We start from the raw sequence: 23046 nt of genomic DNA on the forward strand, positions 1-23046 counted from the left end.
TATAATAAAAAAAAGCACATAGAGGAGAATTATTATTTTAAGAATCTTAGTAAGAAATTTAAAAGAGATTTAAAATAACTCTTTAATAAGATCTAATATACTATTATAGTATTAAGGCTACATATTATATAATTAAATTAAGGATTATGTATTAATATATATATCTATATATAAACCCTAAAAGGCCGCGTAAGAGTGTTTGTCTTAATTAATAAAGCTATTAAAAATAATTTTATAGATTAAGAATGAGTATAAAAGAATATATATCCTTTAATAGGTCTAGCTATAGTTATAAAGGTAATTGATAGGCATTTAATACTAATATATAGAAAGATCTTACTAAATATTATTACTCCTAATTTAGAAGATAGACTAAGAAGTATTTAGTAAACCTATAGTATTATTAATATAAAGAGATATAATATTGTACTTAGATTACTATAATACTTAGCTATAAATCCTGATATCCACTATATTATAAGATAGTAGTATTACCACTAGTCTATTAAATAGAAGGTTAAGCTCATGCTTTATTATATAAGTTATAGGGCTATATAATAATAGAACCCTATAAAAAACAGAAGTAATATATCTATAAAGCACATACTAAAATTATATATAAAGTAGATCATAGCTTAAGAATTCTACTAAATTATAAAGAATAGAGAGACCACTTATATTATAAATCTAAAAAAAATTATAATAAAAAAAGCTGACTTAGATAAGAAAGAGATTAAGGATTTTTTATAACTAGTAATTATTAATATTTCAGAACTGCTAATATACTTAAAATTATATCTTAATATTTTCTTAGAAAAATAAGCAGTAGTACTATTTAAATATATAATCTATAATTATATTATTAATTTAGAGCCTAGTAAAGAGTTATTATATTATTTTATTTATTAATTAAGATTAAAAGAATAAGAAATGCTTTAAAAGTATTTAATAAAAAATCTAATTAAAGGCTAGATTTATAAGTTAAAGAGTCTTATTAAAGCATCTATCTTATTTATATCTAAGAAGAATAATAGTCTATAATTATATATTAATTATTAAAAAATAAATATTATTATAGTTAAGAATTAATATCTCTTACTATTAATTAGAAAAACTCTAAGTTAGCTCTCTAAAGTATTAATATTTATATAGCTAGATCTTTAGGATGTATATTATTATATCTAAATCAAGAAAAAAGATAAATAGAAAACTATTTTTTATATCTGATATAGATATTATAAATATACTATTATACTATTTAAGCTAGCAAATGCCCTAATAATCTTTTAATTATATATAAACTAAGTGCTAAGTAATCTTCTAAATATAAGCTATATAATATATTTAAATAATATTATTATATATTTAAAGGATAAAGCTACTTATAAAAAGAATATTTATAAGATATTAGACTGCTTATAGCAGTATAAGTTATATATTAAACTATTAAAATATACTTTTGAAGTTAATAAAATATATTTTCTAAATTTCATAATTAGAATAAAAGGTATTTAAATAGAATTTAAATATATTATTATTATTTAAGAATAATCTAAACCTAAGAATATATAAAATATAGCTTAATTTTTAAGCTTTACCAACTTCTATTATAGATTTATTAAGAGATATTCTGCAATTACTATATTATTATTAAATATAACCAAGGATTATAAATAGATATAAAAAAGATTAAAAATAGAATAAGAAGCTAATATAAAGTTCATTTTTATTAAAAAGATATAAAATGCTTTTAAAACCCTTAAAAAGCACTTTATATAAATATCTATACTTAAGCATTTTAAACTAGAACTCCTATTTAAAATAGAAATTAATACATCAAACTTTACTATAACAATGATTCTGAGTTAATTGAAAGCTAATAAATTATAATATTTAATAATATTCTACTCTTGAAAGATAACCCTGGCTAAATTTAATTATAAAACACATAATAAAAAGCTATTAGCTATTATTAAAGCCTTTAAATACTGGAGGCACTACCTAGAAAATAATAATAAGCCTATGACCGTCCTTTCAGATCACAATAACCTTTAGTATTTTATAACTATAAAGGAACTAAATCAAAGATAGACTCAATAAACTAAAAAGCTTACAGTATTTAATTTTAATATTAAATATTAGCCAGGGCATAAAAATCCCATAAATATACCAAGTCAAAGGCTAGACTATATTAAAATTAAAGATAATCAATAGATCCTACTGTCAATACTAAAAGAAAAACTAAGCTAAAGACTTTACTCAATAAGAATAGAATCTTCCAAATATAAATATAGTTCTGATAGTATAGAACTCGCATATCTAGAAGAAATAATAAAGACTTTTTAAATTAATAATAATTTAAACTCTAGACATCGAAACGCATCTAGTAGTTAAAAAAAAATAGTTATTAGTATTATAAGAGATCTAGAACTTTTAGTGCCAAGATCTAAAATGATAATAGTTATTATAACTAAGATAATCTATTTAGATATATTTAAAGAGCTTACTACTATTATTTATTATTACTAATAAGTAGATATACAAGCCGGGAACATATAAAAATAAATAATAGATTCAAATTCAAAGGTAGATCGTTCTTATTAGTATATTAGAACTGATAATCTACTTAGATTTAAAGATGCAGTATATATACTATATGACTATACACTTAGACAAGAAGTCCTGTGAGTTAATTATAATAATTTATAAGGAGATTATTTCAGTGTCAAAAAGATGTATAAAACAATATTATTAAAATATTTCTAGCAAGGGCTTTATGATATAGTTCAATATTATTGCTTAATATATATAAAGTGCTAATACAATTGCGTGTCACAGTATAAAGAATATAGGCTGATAAAGCTATTACTAAAACTTATAAAACTTTAGGAGTTAGTTACCTTGGATTTTATAGTAGAGCTTTTACCTTTAAATTAAAGAGAAAAAACATATAATGCTATTATAATTATTATGAAATTATTGATAAAATATATTATATATAAACCTATATCTACTATTATATTAATAAAAGAACTAGTAAAGATTATATATAAATTAATAATTAAATACTTCACTGTATCTAAGAATATTATAAGCAATTAAGTAATAATATTTATAGTTATATTTTAGAAAACGCTCTATTGGTATCTTGGTATAAGAAAGAGAATTAGTATAGCCTATTACTCTTAAACTGATAACTAAATAGAATAATAGAATTAGACATTAAAATATTATCTTTAATTATATATTAATTTATTATAGGATAACTAGACATAGTAATTAGCACTAGCTTAATATATATATAATAATAGTGTGTATAATATTATTAGGATATCATCTACTAAAGCACTAATAGGCTTTTAGGGGGATATTTGCATTAATATTAATTAGGATCTCCCAGGTATAAGTTCTGATAAGGAAACCTCAGGGATAAAGAAGGATTAAATATTAGTAATTAAATAGACAACCTAATTATAAATTAAATGCAAAGAACTTTGAAAGCTATTAGAGAAAGTATTAAAGAATTAATTTAAATATTTTAATGAGAAATACATAGTAATATAGTTTTAAATTAGTAATAAGATGATATTATAAACTATAAACATCTACCCTCTAAGCAGAAAGAAATTGAAGTTTAATTCTAAGTTCATTAAATCCTTCCAAATACTAGATACATAGAGAATAAATATATATAAGCTAAAAATGTCCCCATAATATTAATAGTTACACTTAATATTTTATGTCTTCTTACTAAAACTATTTAAGGACATAGCCAGAAATGAAATCCTACCTAATAGTCTTATTATAAATAATATCAGAGAATATAAGATTAAAGAAATTCATATGGAAAAAAGCTTTAAAAAGAATAAAATATATCTTATTAAGTGGATAGATTATTCCAAAGAAGACTATATATAGGAATCTAAGAAAAATATTAGTAATTATATTATATTTAAAATTTATCTTTAAAATTGCAAGATTATTCATAACTTAAAGTAAGGAAGAAAGAGATAAAGAAAAGCTTAATTTATAATAGTTAAGAATAAGTATAAGACCTATTTTATACTATAAACTGTTAGTAAGAATTATTAATTATAAGATTTAAAAGGAACTTATATTATATAATTAATAAAGACTTAGCTAATTAATTATAAAAGTTAAGAGAATAAATTATAAGATTAAGAGCCTAAAAACCTAGATATAAATATCTACTTATTGTGACGGCCTAGTACGATTTGGCTTGGCGGCACACGGTTACTGCGGAAGTACCCACAGGCCACCTTCCATGGACGAATCACATGCAGGGAAGATGTGGGGCTAGATATGCCTTATAGGGATTACCCTGTGTTTTAATTCATACTGCAGATTGCCAGAGGATCTATGTGATATTAAAAAGAGTAAATAGCCTTTACCAGCCAGTATTCTACATTATTAGAATCTTCTAGAAATCTAGATTATTAGACACCAGCACACAATGAAGATAGTCTATAGGTATCTAAAATAAAAGAAAGTATAAATAAAAGAAAAAAAACTAATAGTTATTCTTTTCTTTTCTTTTCTCTAATTTAGTCTCTTTATATTTAGTAATTAAATAAATTTAGTATTACATCATCACATTAGATTAAACTCTTATTTATTTACTAATATTAATCTTTATAAATCTATAAGTAGACTAACATCTTAATTCTAGATAACTTAACATACTTAATTTAGGATTATTCTTTTTCTTATCTTATTATCCTTGAACTAAGATCTAGATTCTAGACTTAAAAACTAAAATAGTTTAATTACTTAAGCTGGCACTAAAGAAGCTAAATAAATATCACTTATTATATCTTTTTCTAGGAGTAAAAGATAATAAAGAATAAGAATCTTAGAATATTGAATATAAGATATTTAAGAAGTATATAGATGAGAACCTAGCTATATTATTTAGTTGATTAATATAAGAATAGTATAAGAATCTATATTAAATTAATATATTAGAAAAGCAACAAGATATTTATAAAAAAATTATTATAAATTAGCATAAAGTAATAAAGGAATTAGTAAAAAAATAAGATTTTTTATAATATTAATTTATTGAATTAAGCCTTAAAGAATCCTCTTTTATTGCTAAAGATAATAGTAAAAAGACTATCAAACTTTTTAATAAACTAGCTCTGATTGATAGAAAAGATCTCTCTTTTAAATCCTAATTTATTAGAGTTAAAGATAAATTAAAGATTAATGTTAATTATTATCTAGACTTCTTAATCTGTATAATATATGTATAATATATATGCTATGGAGAAGCAGTAAATTATATTCTTTTTTAATTTTAAGATAATGTTATTGAATTATATAAGGATGTTAAAGATATTTTTAAATATCTTAAGATCATCTACTATGATGTAAATCAAGTTATTAATATAAAGGCTGTATTTTGCTATTTAATTATGAAGTTAAATAACTAATTTTAGACTTTCCTGTTGATATTTATATATTATGCCTAAGAATTAGAGACTTTATATATATAATGAAAAGATAAGTTATATAATAAGCTGAGCTTTAAGTTGATAAAATTAATAATTAAAGAGATAAATAATAATAATATTTCTTACTCTAAATTTATGACTTAGTATATTTAGATAGCTAATTACTTAGAGTAGATTTAAGAAATTAAGAAATATATTTATTTATATAATAATAAAGGAAGTTAAATTACAAGAATATTATATAATTAATCTAGTATTAATATTAGTAGTAGCTTTAATAATAATAGTAAAAGAGTGTAATATAACTGCTTAAGTAAGAAAAAATATACTAAACTTTTTAAAAAAGAAAGGTATTATTATTATAAGATTTAAGAATACTAAGCTAGCAATTATCTTCTTAAAAATAGTTAACTTAAGAATGATATCACTAGGTAACTTAAGATGATAAATAAGGATAAATAGATTACTGTTTAGAAAAAAGATTCTGATTTAGAAAATAATAATGTCTAGGAAAAGTCTTTATTTTAGGTAAAATTTGTGCTAATCTATGTAAATTAGATGTTAAATAATTGATAAAATTTAATAAAGAAAGTTTTATTATATCTATACAACTTGTTTAAGGAATATACTTAATATTTATTAAAGTATTAATTAATATTAAAGTAAATAGATTAATATTTATTAATATCTACTTAGCTATATTGCTAGCAAGATTTTTTAATCTTAAGATAATATCCTTGAAAGAGCTGGTAAGGGTAAAAGAATATAATAGAAAGAGATAGAATAGAATCTTTTATATATTTAAGTTAATATTAGTTATTAATAAAAAATACTATATTAAAATACTATTTCTAATTCTTAATATTAGAATATATAATATAATACTAGACAGAATGTGGCTCGCTAAGTATAATATTTTAGTAGATTATTAGAACCAATAATTAATTTAGTCTAAAGATATCTCTTTAAAAGATTAGGCTATAAAGATTAATTATTATATAATTCCCAAGGCTATTTTACAATGATTAAGAGATGTTAATCTATAATATTAGAAGGATATAATATACTATAATTACCTTATAGAAATAAAGGATTAGATAATAGAAAAATCTAATCTAAGCTGTTCCTAGATCTAGAGTTTAAAAGTAAAGAATTTTACTAATTAATTAGAAGCCTTAAAATTTAACTCCTTATATATAGAGAAATTAGTTAATTAATTAAAAGAGAAAGAAGTCTAATTGAATATTCTTTTATCTTTATTTAGAAAGGCTACTTTAATTATATAAAGTCATATATATTAGCAAAATTATTAAAAATTATTTAGAAAAATGAGAAAAGCTTTAACTGAAGCTCTAGAAGAAGAAATGAAGAATAAATTAAAGAAAGAATTCCTAGATATAAAGTAAAAATGGGTATATTAAGAGAAAGCCTAAGAAATATTAAAGGGAATAGATATAGTACTTATTAGTGTAATAGGATTTAATGTAAGTATTAGAATAAAGGATTTAATCTTATTAACAATAAGTCTCTATAAGATTAATAGTGCTATTAAGGCAAGGAAGGATCTATTAGAATTTATAGCATTTAATATTAAAGAAATTTGGAAACAATTATTAGAGGTATATAGGGATTATATAGATATATTCTTAAAAGATCTATTAGATTAGTTACTAACTTTTAAATCTTATAATTATAAGATTAAATTAATTAAAAAGAATATATTAGGATATAGCTTTCTTTATAAGATGATTTTAGAAGAATTAGAAATAGTATATAAATATATTCTTGATAATCTTTATAAAGGATTTATTAAATTAAGTAATACCCCCTTTATATTGTTAATCTTAATAATTAGTAAACCTGGAAAGGGAATATAATTCTATATTAACTACTAAAAATTAAATGCTATAATTAAAAAGGACTGATATCCTCTATTTTTGATTAATGAGGTCCTTAATTAAATTAGTAAAGTATAGGTTTTTACTAAATTAGACATTTAGTAAGGTTTTTATTGAATAAGGATGTATTCTAATTTAGAAGATTTAACTATTTTCTATATATAATATAGTATATATAAATATAAAGTGATGCTCTTTAGAGTAATAAATAAACTAGCAATATTCTAATATATAATTAATAATATCTTTATGGATATACTTGATAGGTTTATAATAATCTTTATAGATAATTTATTAATTTATAGTAAAAATAAACTTAAGTATTAAGTGCATATTAAGAAGGTATTTTAATATCTTTAAAAGATAGAATTATAAATAGCATTCTATAAATGTAAATTTTATATTAAGTAAACTAAGTTTCTTAGATTTATTATTATATTAAATAATATTAAAGTTAATCCTAAAAAGATTAAAGCTATTTAAAGATAGAAATCTTTAATAAATATAAAAGGAATATAATTATTTCTAAGATTTTATAATTTCTATTATATCTTTATTAAATGTTATAGTAAAATATTATAACTGTTTAATTAATTAACTTAAAAAGAAACATTCTTTATATAGAATAATGCTTGTAAAATAACATTCTAGGAACTTAAGAAAAAATTGATATTAGTCTCAGTTCTTAAGTATTACTAATATAATTTAGAAATATAATTAGAAACTAATATCTTAGAGGAAGTTATTGTAATAGTATTATCTTAATAATATACTAATAATAAGTGGCATCTAATAGTTTATTTTTTTAAAATAATGAACTTTATATAAGCCAAATATAATATTTATAACTAAGAAATGCTAATAATAATATAAATCTTAAAGATATAGTAAGCTAAGCTTTAAGAATTAATTAGAAATAAATCTATTTAAATTTTTACTAATCACTGAGCCTTAGAATATTTTATAATAATAAAGAAGTTTAATAGCAGATAAATATAGTGGTTAAAAACCCTTTTTAGATATAATTTTTGTATTAAATATTAATCTAGACCCTTAAATAAAAGAGTTGATATTTTAATCTAATATATAAAGAATAACTAATAATCTAAGAAAAAAAACTCTTTATTATTATCCTCTAGCTAACTTAATCTTTAGATTATAAAGAAACTCTAAAAATAAAATTATATATAAAAAATAGAATCTAAGTTAAAAATCTTAATTATTATAAATAACATACTATATATTATTGCTAGAATCTTAAAAAGTAATTAAGAGAATTAAAAGATTATAGAATATTATAAGGCAGCTAAAAATCTTAGATTTAACTAAAATTTAATTAATAATTAATTAATATTTAAAGAGAGACTTTATATACTAGATGAAGAGACTTTAGAGTATAATTATTAAATAAGATATACTAATAATCTGCTACTACTTATTCTAAAAAGAATAAGATAAAGAAGCTATTAAGAGAATAATATTACTAGAAGATATAGAACTAAGATATTAAGTAATATATTAATAACTATCTTATATATAAGAGGATAAATATATATAAAGATTTATTACTAGAATTATTAAAGCTATTATCTATATCTATTTAACTATAATAGTATATATTAATAAATTTTATGACTTACTTAAAGGATAAGTATAATTTTAATATAGTCTTTGTAGTGGTGGACTAACTAAGTAAAAAACTAAGATTAATTCTTTATACTAAGAATATTATAGCTAAAGAGATAGCTAGACTATAAATTAGATATATATTCTCTAAGACTAGTCTATTGAATTTAATAGTATTAGATTAAGGGAAATAATTTATATTAAAATTCTAGATAGAGATATACTATATTCTAAAGATTAAGCTAAAGCTATTAATAATATATTATATATTTATAGATAGGTAAATTAAAATTATAAATTAATATTTTTTAATTTATTTATGATCTTATATTAGTTTTTATTAAGATGATTAGTTTAAATAATTATTAATAATAGACTTTACTATAGCATCTTTATTCTAGAAATTAACTAAATTATTATTATTTAAGATTAAGAGAGATTTTATACTAAGAATATTATTTAATTAGTTACTATTAAATAATAAGAATTCTATATAGAATTAGAAGCAAGCTTAAACCTAGATAAAATACTTATAATAGATATAGGATTATACAAGATAGAATATAATATAAGTATAAAAATAACAGAAAATATAGGCAAATAAATATTGGTAAGAAATAAATTTTAATATTAAAAATAAGATTATATTAATAACTAAGCATCTTAATAATAGACAATTTAGTTAAAAGCTTTTTTATTAGAACTTAGGCCTATTTAAGATTATTATAAAAAAAAAATATATATTTGAGTTAAAGCTTTCTAAATATTTTTAAATATATCTAGTTTTCTTACTAGATAAACTTTAAAAAGCATATTTAATAGAATTGCTATTAAGGTAGATTAAAGACTCTTTATTATTAGTTAAGATTAATAATTATAATAAATGGAAAGTTAAATAGATTCTTAATATATAGATATATTACTAAAAACTATAGTACTATATTTAATAATGAGGCTATAATAATAATATAATATAATATCTAGTAGGAAATTTTAAAAATATATTAAATATTATAAAGATATTCTATGATTTTTATCTAAAAAAATCTAGATTATTATTATATTTAAAGAATTAGCTATATATGATTAAGAAGAATAAATTCTTATCTAATTATAATAAAAATAATATATTATTATTAATTTAATATTTAGAATAAATATCATTTAGAATAGGGAATAATGTGATAATCTAGTATAATTTAGCTTAGTGATATATAGTTACTATAAAAGTACTTGTAAGCCATCTTCTATGGATGAATTACATGCAGAGAAGATATAGAGTTAGATATATCTTATAGGGATTATCTTATATTTTAATTTACACTATAGATTGCTAAAAGATTTATATAATATTAAGAAGGATAAATAGCCTTTGCTAGCTAGTATTCTATATTATTAGAATCTTTTAGAAATCTAGATTACTAGGTACTGGCACATAACAGAGATAGCTTACAGGTATCTGAAATGGAAGGAAGTATAAGTAAGAGGAAGGGGGCCGGTAGTTGTTCTTTCCTCTTCTTCTCTCCAGTTTAGTCTCTTCGTGTTTAGCGACCAAATAAATTTGGCATTGCATTGTCACACTTATAAATAAGCTTAATAGAGAAAAACAAAGAAGATCTTTTTTCTTTATTAAAGTTAGTAGAATTACCAGCTAAATATATTAATTAAGAACAAGAACAGTAAAAATGAAGCTTCTTTAATAAAATAATATAAATTACTATAATTAAATGCTTTTTAAGTAGACTAGGCTGAGTTAAAACTATATTTTTATTATTAATTTTAGCACTAAAGTCTATCTTAATAGTATATTTTCTAGATATATAATTTAAAGCCTTAAATGCTTTATCTAATATATAATATTAATTATTAAAGTTCCCTACTACTAAATCTTAATAGAATTTATTAACTAAAATCTTTAAGTAGTTTAATAGGGACTTAGGGTACTATAAATTATTAGTATTAGTTATAAAATAAAAGATATTTAATAATATAGATACCTAAATTAAAATATAAATATATATTTATAGAAATATATTTATACTTAAGTGTTTAATAATATATATATAATTAAGTTATAGTATTATAATGAGTATACTGCTACTTAATATAGTTATAAAGATTTAAAATAGTTTATAATTAAAAGTAGACTAAGTATAAGAGCTTATATAAAGATTTAATTATATATTTTTATATCTTATTAGTATTAAAATCCTATATATAGAATATTATTACTTACCTTGCCCTTTAGAGATGCAGGAAGCTAAAAGTTATTAGATATAATACTAGGAGTAGGAATTATACTAAGAGACTTAATTAAAAGATTTTTAAAAGTATATAAAGGTTTAGGCTATTTATTCATTTATATTATTAGTAATTATATTAATATTTATCTAATTTTATAACTTATTTTATATAGCTAACTTATCTATGTAGATAATATTTTTATAAGATACTTTAAATATAAAAATAAATCTAGATTAATAATAGTAAATTATTACTATATTAGTGTTTTCTTAAGTATTAGGACATTATTTTTAAAGAAAAAGATAGCTAAAGTAAATTTAAATTATTAAAATTAAGTATTCTAAATTAACTACTACATTTAATTATAAGGTAATTAAAATTATCTTACTATTATCTTAAGTATTAAATTGATATAAGAAAAGCAAGAAATTAATAATATAAAATATACTAAATCTATATTTAATAAAATTTTAATAAAAAAATATAATATTGAGATAATATTTACTATTAAGAAAGAAGATAAGGCTAAGGAAGAGAAGAGAAAGGAAGAGAAAGTTAGAATAAAAGAGATAAGGATTTATATATACTTACTATTAGTATTAATTTTAATTACTTTCTATATATTTAATCTTTTATCTAATATCTATTATTTATTTTTAATTTCTCTACTAAGAATAAGAATTTTATTATAAAACTTAAACTACTAATTTTATATACTAAACTCTATAAGTTTATAAAGTTTTAGGCTCAAGGATGTGCCTTTATAAAGAAGGGGATAGTTATAAGATAAAATCCTAGATAGAGTTAAGAATAGCTTTAAAGTATAATAGGCATATAACCTCACCCAGCTTCTTACTGTTAATTAGACTAGTGGCTTAGCATATACTACCTTATAACTACAGGTGGCCTCAGGCCTTCATAAAACAGCGATTAGCTGCTGAGCATATATGTATATACATTATATATTCGAATCTATTCCTAGGCCGAAGCCGAATCCCAGCTACGTTCTTGCAAACCTCGTCACAATATATCTATAGAATATATACTAAAATTATATATAGAATAGATTATAGCTTAAGAATTCTACTAAGTTATAGAGAATAGAGAGATTATTTATATTATAGATCTAAGAAAAATTATAATAAAAAAAGCTAATCTAGATAAGAAGAAAATTAAAGATTTTTTATAACTAATAGCTATTAATATTTTAGAACTGCTAGTATATTTAGAATTATATTTTAATATTTTTTTAGAGAAGTAGATAGCAGTATTATTTAAATATATAGCTTATAATTATATTATTAATTTAGAGCCTAGTAAAGAGCTATTATATTATTTAATTTATTAGCTAAGTCTAAAAGAATAAGAAGTGCTTTGAAAGTATTTAGTAAAGAATCTAGTTAAAGGCTGGATTTATAAGTTAAAGAGTCTTGCTAGAGTATCTATCTTATTTATATTTAAGAAGGATAATAGCTTATAGTTATATATTAACTATTAGAGGGTAAATATTATTATAATTAAGAATTGATATTCTTTGCTATTAATTGAAGAGATTTTAAGTCAGTTTTCTAGAATATTAATATTTATATAGCTAGATCTCTAAGATATATATTATTGCATTTGAATTAAGAAGAAAGATGAGTAAAAAATTATTTTTTATATCTAATATAGATATTATAAATATATTATTATGCTATTTAGACTAGTAAATACTTTAATAATCTTTTAATTATATGTGAATTAAGTGCTAAGTAATCTTCTAAATATAAGTTGTGTGGTATATCTAGATGATATTATTATATATTTAAAGGATAAAGTTATTTATGAAAAGGATGTTTATAAAGTATTAGATTATTTATAATAGTATAAGTTATATATTAAGCTATTAAAATGTATTTTTAAAGTTAATGAAGTATATTTTCTAGGTTTTATAGTTAGAATAAAAGATATTTGAATAAAATTTGAATGTGTTATTACTATTTAGGAATGGTCTGAATCTAAGAATATATAGGATGTGGCTTAATTTTTAGGTTTTGCTAACTTCTATTATAGGTTTATTGAGAGATACTTTGTAATTATTGTGCTATTGTTAAATATAATTAAGAGTTATAAATAGATGTGAAAGGGGTTAGAAGTAGAATAAGAAGCTAATATAAAGTTTATTTTTATTAAAGAGGTATGAAATGTCTTTGAAATCCTTAAAAAGTGCTTTATATAAGTATTTATATTTAAGTATTTTAAATTAGAATTTCTATTTAAAGTAGAAATTAATATATTAAATTTTGTTATAGTAGTGATCTTAAGTTAGTTAAAAGTTAATAAATTATAGTATTTAATAGTATTCTATTCTTAAAAAATAATCTTAGTTAAATTTAATTATAAAATATATAATAGAGAGCTATTAGCTATTATTAAAGCTTTTAAATATTGGAGGCATTATTTAGAAGATAATAATAGGCTTGTGACTATTCTTTTAAATTATAATAATCTTTAATATTTTATGATTATAAAGGAACTGAATTAAAGATAGATTTAATAAGTTGAGAAGCTTATAGTATTTAATTTTAATATTAAGTATTAGCTAGGGTATAAAAATCTTATAAATGTATTAAGTTGAAGGTTAGATTATATTAAAGTTAAAGATAACTAATAGATCTTATTATTAATATTAAAGGAAAAGCTGAGCTGAGGATTTTACTTAATAAGAATAGAATCTTTTAAATATAAATATAGTTCTGATAGTATAGAATTTATATATTTAGAAGAGGTAATAGAGACTTTTTAAGTTGATAATAATTTAAACTCTAGATATTAAAATGTATTTAGTAATTAAAAAGAAATAGTTATTAATATTATAAGAGGTCTAGAACTTTTGGTGCTAAGGTCTGAAGTGGTAATAATTATTATGATTAAGATAATTTATTTAGATATATCTGAAGAGCTTGCTATTATTATTTATTATTGCTAGTAAGTAGATATATAAACTGGGAATATATAAAAATAGATAGTAGACCTAAATTTAAAGATAGATTATTCTTATTAGTATATTGGAGCTAATGATTTATTTAGATTTAAAGGTGTAATATATGTGTTATATGACTATATATTTAGGTAAGAAGTTTTATGAGTTAATTATGATAATTTATAAAGAGGTTATTTTAGTATTAAAAAGATGTATGAAATAATATTATTAAAATATTTCTAATAAGGGCTTTATAATGCGGTTTAATATTATTATTTAATATGTATAAAATGCTAACATAATTATGTGCTATAGTATAAAGAATATAGGCTGATAAAGTTATTATTAAAATCTATAAAACTTTAGAAATTAGTTATCTTGGATTTTATAATGGAGCTTTTATTTTTAAATTAAAGGGGAAAAATGTATAATATTATTATAGTTATTGTGGAACTATTGATAAAATATATTATATATGAATCTATATCTATTATTATATTAGTAAAAGAACTAGTGGAGGCTATATATAAATTAATAGTTAAATATTTTATTATATCTAAGAATATTGTGAGTGATTAAGTAATAATATTTATAGTTATATTTTAGAAAACGCTCTGTTAGTATCTTGATATAAGAAGAAGAATTAGTATAGTCTATTATTTTTAAATTAATAATTAAATAGAATAATAGAATTAGATATTAGAATATTATCTTTGATTATATATTAATTTATTATAGGATAACTAGGTATGGTGATTAGTGTTAGCTCAATATATATATAATAATAATATATATAGTATTACTAAGATGTTATTTACTAAAGCATTAATAGGCTTTTAGGGGGATATTTATATTAATATTAATTAGGACTCTCTAGATATAGGTTCTAATAAGGAAATTTTAGGGATAAAGAAGGATTAAATAATGGTAACTAAATAGATAATCTAATTATAGATTAAATATAAAGAACTTTGAAAGTTACTAGAGGAAGTATTGAAGAATTAGTTTAAATATTTTAATAAGAAATGTATAGTAATGCAGTTTTAAATTGGTGATAGGATAATATTATGAACTATGAATATCTATTCTCTAGGTAGAAAGAAATTGAAGTTTAATTTTAAATTTATTAGATCCTTCTAAATATTAGATATGTGGGAAATGAATATATATAAGCTAAAAATGTTTTTATAATATTAATAATTATATCTGATATTTTATATCTCCTTATTAGAATTATTTAAGAATATAACTAGAAATGAAATCTTATCTGATGGTTTTATTATAAATAATATTAGAGAATATGAGGTTGAAGAAATTTATATAAAAAAAAACTTTAAAAAGAATAAAATATATTTTATTAAGTGAATAGGTTACTCTAAAGAAGATTATATATAGGAATCTGAGAAGAATATTAGTGATTATATTATATTTAAAATTTATCTTTAAAATTATAAGATTATTTATAACTTAAAGTAAGGAAAGAAGAGATAAAAAAAAATTTAATTTATGGTAGTTAAGAATAAATATAGGATTTATTTTATATTATGAACTATTAGTAAGGGTTATTAATTATAAGATTTAAAAAGAATTTATATTATATAATTAATAAAGGCTTAGCTAATTAATTATAAAAGTTGAGAGAATAGATTATAAGATTAAAAGTCTAAAAGCCTAGATATAGATATTTATTTATAAATAGGTTTAATAGAAGAAAGTAAAAAAAATCTTTTTTTTTTATTAAAATTAGTAGAATCACTAGTTAAATATATTAATTAGAAATAAAAATGATAAGAATGAAACTTCTCTAATAAAGTAGTATAAATTATTATAATTAAATGTTTTTTAAGTAGATTAGGCTAAGTTAAGGTTATATTTTTATTATTAGTTTTAGTATTAAAATCTATCTTAATAGTATATTTTTTAGATATATAATTTAAAGCTTTAAGTATTTTATCTAATATATAATATTAATTATTAAAATTCTTTATTATTGAATTCTAATAGAACTTATTAATTAAAGTCTTTAAATAGTTTAATAAAGATTTAGGATATTATAAATTATTAATATTAGTTATAAAATAAGAGATATTTAATAGTATAAATACTTAAACTAGAATATAAATATATATTTATAAGAATATACTTATACTTAAGTATTTAATAATGTATATATAATTAAGTTATAGTATTATAATAAATATGCTGTTGCTTAATATAGTTATAAAGATTTAAAGTGATTTATAATTAAAAGTAGATTAAATATAAGAGCTTATATAGAGATTTAATTATATATTTTTATATCTTATTAGTATTAAAATCTTATATATAGAATATTGTTATTTATCTTGCTCTTTAGAGATATAGGAGGCTAGGAGTTGTTAGATATAATATTAAGAGTAAAAACTATATTAAGAGATTTAATTAGAGAATTCTTAGAAATATATAAAGGTTTAGGCTATTTATTTATTTATATTATTAGTAACTATATTAATATTTATCTAATTTTATAACTTATCTTATATGATTAATTTATTTATATAAATAATATTTTTGTGAGGTATTTTAAATATAAGAATGAATCTAGATTAATAATAATAAATTATTACTATATTAGTGTTTTTTTAAGTATTAAAATATTGCTCTTAAAAAAGAGAATAGTTAAAATAGATTTAAATTATTAGAATTAAGTATTTTAAGTTAACTGCTATATTTAATTATAAGATAATTAAAATTATTTTATTATTGCTCTAAGTATTAAATTAATATAGAAAAAATAAGGAATTAATAATATAGAATATATTAAATTTATATTTAATAAAATTTTAATAAAAAAGCGTGGTGTTAAGATAATATTTATTATTAAGAAAGAAGATGAGGCTAAGGAAAAAAAGAGAAAAAAAGAGAAAGTTAGAATAAGAGAGATAAAGATTTATATATATTTATTATTAGTGTTAATTTTAATTATTTTCTATATATTTAATCCTTTATCTAATGTCTATTATCTATTTTTGATTTCTTTATTAAGAATAAGGATTTTATTATAAAACTTAAATTATTAATTTTATGTATTAAATCTTATAAGTTTATGAAATTTTAGGCTTAGGGATATACTTTTATAAAGAGGGGGATAGTTGTAAGGTGGAATCTTGAATAAAGTTGGGAATAGCTTTAAAGTATAGTAGATATATAACCTTATCTAGCTTTCTATTATTAATTAGACTAGCAGCTTGGCATATATTATCTTATAACTGCGGGTGATCTTAGGCCTTTGTGAAGCAGTGATTAGCTGCTGAGCATATATGTATATACGTTATATATTCGAATCTATTCCTAGGCCGAAGCCGAATCCCAGCTACGTTCTTGCAAACCCCGTCACAGTATATCTATAAAGATATTATTAATTATATATTAGAATATCACTAGTCTATTTATCACTCTAAAAAATATTACTTTGTATTTATATATACTATATTATATATAAAAGGTAGTTAAATCTTCTAAGTTAAAATATATCTTTATTTAATAAAAATCTTACTAAATATCTAGTTTAGTAAAAACTTATACTTTATTAATTTAATTAAGAACCTTGTTAATTAAGAATAAAGGATATTAGTTTTTCTTAGTTATAATATTTAATTTTTAATAATTAATATAGAATTATATTCTTTTTCTAGATTTATTAATTATTAAGATTAGTAATATAAAGAGGGCATTGCTTAGTTTAATAAATCTTTTATAAAGATTATTAAGAATATATTTATATACTATTTCTAATTCTTTTAAGATTATTTTATAGAGAGAGTTATATTTTAATATATTCTTCTTAGTTAATTTAATCTTATAGTTATAAGGTTTAGGAGTTAGTAATTAATCTAATAGATCCTTTAAGAATATATCTATATAGTCTTTATATACCTTTAATAATAATTTTTAAATTTCTTTAATATTAAGTACTATAAGTTTTAATAAATTCTTTCTTATCTTAATAGTATTATTAATCTTATAGAGATTTATTATTAATAAGATTAAATTCTTTATCTTAGTACTTATACTAAATCTTATTATATTAATAAGTATTATATTTATTTTTTTTAATATTTTTTAAGCTTTTTCTTAATATATTTATTTTTATTTTATATTTAGAAATTTTTTTTTAACTTATTCTTTATTTTTTTTTTTAGAGTTTTAATTAAGACCTTTTTTATCTTTCTAAGTGATTTTTAATAATTTTATTAATATATATGGTCTTATATAATTAAAGTGGTCTTTTTAAGTAAAGATAGAAGAATATTTAATTAAGCTTTTTTCTCTTTTAATTAATTAACTGATTTTCTTATATATAAGAAGTTAAATTTTAAGGTTTTTAATTAATTAATAAAATTCTTTACTTTTAGGCTTTAGGCCTAGGAGCAGCTTAAATTAAATTTTTTTATTATTTAATTCTCTATTTCTATAAGATGATTATAATATATTATATTTTTCTAATATTATAGATTAATATTTCTTAATTATTACAAAATAGCTCTAGGAATTATATAGTAATTAATTTTTATAGCTTAATTTTTTAGAAAGATATCTTTAGACTAAATTAATTATTAGTTCTAATAATCTACTAAGATATTATATTTAATGAGCTATATTTTATCTAGTATTATATTATATATTCTAATATTAAGGATTAGAAATAATATTTTGATATAATATCTCCTATTAATAATTAATATTAATTTAAGTATATAAGAGATTTTATTTTATTTTTTCTTATTATATTCTTTTACTCTTACTAGCTCTTTTAAGAGTATTATCTTAAGATTAAAAAATCTTGCTAGTAATATAACTAAGTGAGTATTAATAAATACTAATTTATTTACTTTAGTATTAATTAATACTTTAATAGATATTAAATATATTTCTTAGGTAAGTTATATAAATATAATAAAACTTTCTTTATTAAATTTTATTAATTATTTAATATCTAATTTATATAAATTAATATAAATTTTATTTAAGATAAAAATTTTTTCTAGATATTATTATTTTTTGAATTAGAATTTTCTTTCTAGATAATAATCTACTTATTCTTATCTATTGTTTTGAGTTGTTATTTTTAAATTAGTTATTTTTAAGAGGGTAATTACTAATTTAATATTTTTAAATCTTATAATAATAATATTTTTTTTCTTTAAAGAGTTTAGTATATTTTTTCTTACTTAAGTAATTATATTGTGTTTCTTTATTATTATTATTAAAGCTGCTATTAGTATTAATATTAGATTAATTATATAGTATTCTTATAGTTTGACTTTCTCTATTATTATATAAATAAATATACTTCTTAATTTCTTGAATTTATTCTAAGTAATTAATTATTTAAGTATACTAAATTATAAATTTAGAGTAAGAGATATTATTATTATTTATCTCTTTAATCATTAATTTTATTAACTTAAGATTTAGCTTGTTATATAATTTATTTTTTTATTATATATATAAAGTCTCTAATTCTTAAGTATAATATATAAATATTAATAGAAAGATCTAAAATTAGTCACTTAGTTTTATAATTAAATAATAAAATATAGCTTTTATATTAATAACTTAATTTATATTATAATAGATAGTCTTAAGATATTTAAAAATATTTTTAATATTCTTATATAATTTAATAACATTATTTTAGAATTAAGAAAGAATATAGTTTATTACTTTTTTATGATATATATATTATATATATACTATATAGATTAAAAAGTTTAGATAATAGTTAATATTAATCTTTAATTTATTTTTAATTTTAATAAGCTAGAATTTAAAGAAGAGATCTTTTCTATTAATTAGGGTTAGTCTATTAGAAAGTTTAGTGATTTTTTTACTATTATTTTTAATAATAAAAGAGAGTTCTTTAAGATTTAATTTAATAAATTAATATTATAAGAGATTTTATTTTTTTATTAATTTTTTTATTACTTTATACTAATTTATAATAATCTTTTTATAAGTATCTTGTTGCTTTTTTAATATATTAATTTAGTATAGATTCTTATATTATTCTTATATTAATTAACTAAATAATATAGCTAGATTCTTATCTATATATTTCTTAAATATCTTATATTTAATATTCTAAAATTTTTATTCTTTATTATCTTTTATTTCTAAAAGAAAATATAATAGGCAATATTTATTTAACTTCTTTAATATTAATTTAAGTAATTAAATTATTTTAGTTTCTAAGTCTAGAATTTAAATCTTGATTTAAGAATAATAAGATAAGAAAAAAAATAATCTTAAATTAAGTATATTAAGTTATTTAAAATTAAGATGTTAATCTACTTATAGATTTATAAGGATTAGTATTAATAAATAAATAAGAGTTTAATTTAATATAATAATATAATACTAAATCTATTTGATTACTAAATATGAAGAGATTAAATTAGAAAGAAGAAAAGAAAAGAATAATTATTAATTTTTTTTTTTTTATTTATACTTTTTTCTATTTTAGATACCTATAAGCTATCTCTGTTGTGTGTTAGTATCTAATAATCTAGATTTCTAGAAGATTCTAATAATATAGAATACTGACTGGTAAAGGCTATTTACTCTTTTTAATATTATATAGATCCTCTAGCAATCTATAGTATGAATTAAAATATAGGGTAATCCCTATAAGGCATATCTAGCCCCATATCTTCCCTGCATGTGATTCGTCCATGGGAGGCGGCCCACGGGTACTTCCGCAGTAACCGTGTGCCGCCAAGCCAAATCGTACTAGGCCGTCACAATAGTATTTCTAGAGGCTTATATAATAGTCTATAAAGCTAAAAATATTTAGAATAGCTTTAAAGTAATTAGATTAATATCACTTAATCTAAAGTATATTTATTAAAAGCTTATAGTTTAACTTTAAACTCTAATATCCCTTTTAAGTTAATTAAGTAATTTGTAATCTTCATGCTTATAAATACTTTAAAATCTATATCAATTCAAACGCTAGATGACTACTATAAAGAAGTGAATTAATAAATATCTAATAAGCCCCTTAAATAAAATTAATTAAGTAATCAATTATATATCTAAAGTATATAAAATAAGTATTAATAAGCTCTTAATTATCTAGAAAGAAATATATAATCTATGTACTATAAATAAGAAAAAGAAAAAAAAGTATAAAAAATCTAGAGCTTAAATATCTTATAAAGGGTCTTTTACAGTTTAAGAAGCCTAAGAATTAATAAATAGTTAAAATAAGATATCTGAGCCTATTTTAGCTATATTAGTTAAATCTGAGCTTCAGGCCTTTTAACTACACATATAAGTGCTAGCGAAGTATAGTAGATATAGGATTATTGGATATAAAATTAACTGATGTCCAAATTGTACTACTAGTTAAAGAATTGTATATATTTTATATGGGGGCTAGAAATTCATTCTCGAAATTCGCATAGAGCGCGTTTTCCGAATGGAGGCGGGCCGCTCGGTGTCATGGGCCACTCCGGTGTCCGATTACGTTAAATGGGATACCCGGGTAAACGGGACACCCGGGAAATACGTTAGCGCAAAGCGCCATTTTAAATCGGCTGCTCAACACTCTGTACTTCGTATCTATGGCATGGATTATTTTATGCTGCGGTGAAAGTAACACATTATCCCGATTATTTAGATAGCGATCTTGTTTTCAAAGGTCCTCTAGCTTTCTTTGACTGACCAGATGAAAACCTGGATTCCCACACCTACGCCGCGGGGGCTTGGGACAGCGGAGAATCCTGGCTGTGTAGCTGAGACGAATGAATAACTGCTTCCGGCGTAGTCGGCTTTGTTTTGCATAGATGGAAGTTGATTCGCTCACGGATTTAGGATTGGAAATACACATTATATCCGATGCAACAATGAGCACACTCATCTTCCCTTCTCGATGAGGCCTCACGACTGCAGCCGGTCTTAGCCGCAAGCTACTGATCCGGAGTCGGTTCTTTAAAGTGCATTCTTTGCCAAAGTCCTCTTTGCAAAAGTAGAAGTTCAAGTGCTGCAAGTCTCTTTGTCCTTCAAATTCCCCAATATGCACCAGAATTGGGCTCTCGGTGAGTGCACCGCCGAGGTCAAGTGGTTTACAATGTGATCAAACGCAATACGAGTCTACCTGCTGCGTACGCGTACACTGGTTCTATCAACGACCTGCATCTGTACCAACCACTTCAATATGTGAATACCGCATTACTCTGCCAGTCCAAATTAAAATTTCAGGAATAAGCGAGACCAGCCATATTCGCCCGAACCGGCAAGTTATTACCCTCGGCTTCGGTTTATATACGTGGTAATCTAAGATCTATGTGTATGCAGAGTCGTGTCTGTCACAAAGAGGCGGCTATGTTATTGGTTACACGGGGCGTCTTGGGCACAGCTATTTCTGCACCTCGCTACTACTATTCTTTTGTTTGTATTGGAGGGATTGATGTTATTCCCGGGCGCGTAAGGCTGGCTGTGCATAGGTATTGATATCCTGTGTTAAGCGAGGATCTCTGTTCGGGCTTCTTGATATGTAAGTGGCTCGATTGATACGAGTTTGCACTTACTACTTAGTGTAATACTCATATGTTCTAGTGTCAAATCAACTAAAACATACCTCAAAGGCTCAAAGAAAAGAGCCTGGGCGCATTGATTATGGTCATGGCGTCCATTTACAATTTCTTAGAAGGGTAGGAGGACTATCAAAACAACATGTTACAATGACGCTCAGGGAAAAGAGGAATAAAAGTTGAGACATCAATATTGTCTCAGCAGGCTAACAATGCTGGCTCCTTGGTCTCTGCTTGACATGTTGCCAGCAAACAAAGCAAAA

General features: G+C 20.6%; 7 annotated features.

The window, feature by feature from the left end:
- Positions 1 to 4216: part of a repeat region (Identified by RepeatMasker using a combination of RepBase library and repeat library created with RepeatScout) that runs on past the window's edge.
- Positions 4217 to 10592: a repeat region (Identified by RepeatMasker using a combination of RepBase library and repeat library created with RepeatScout).
- Positions 10584 to 12283: a repeat region (Identified by RepeatMasker using a combination of RepBase library and repeat library created with RepeatScout).
- Positions 12270 to 17614: a repeat region (Identified by RepeatMasker using a combination of RepBase library and repeat library created with RepeatScout).
- Positions 17584 to 20991: a repeat region (Identified by RepeatMasker using a combination of RepBase library and repeat library created with RepeatScout).
- Positions 20992 to 20994: 3 nt separating this feature from the next.
- Positions 20995 to 21721: a repeat region (Identified by RepeatMasker using a combination of RepBase library and repeat library created with RepeatScout).
- Positions 21722 to 21763: a repeat region (Identified by RepeatMasker using a combination of RepBase library and repeat library created with RepeatScout).
- The last annotated feature ends 1283 nt before the right edge of the window (positions 21764 to 23046 follow it).

Source organism: Talaromyces atroroseus, assembly GCF_001907595.1.
Source record: "Talaromyces atroroseus strain IBT 11181 chromosome Unknown scaffold_2, whole genome shotgun sequence".
In the NCBI taxonomy this organism is placed as follows: domain Eukaryota; kingdom Fungi; phylum Ascomycota; class Eurotiomycetes; order Eurotiales; family Trichocomaceae; genus Talaromyces; species Talaromyces atroroseus.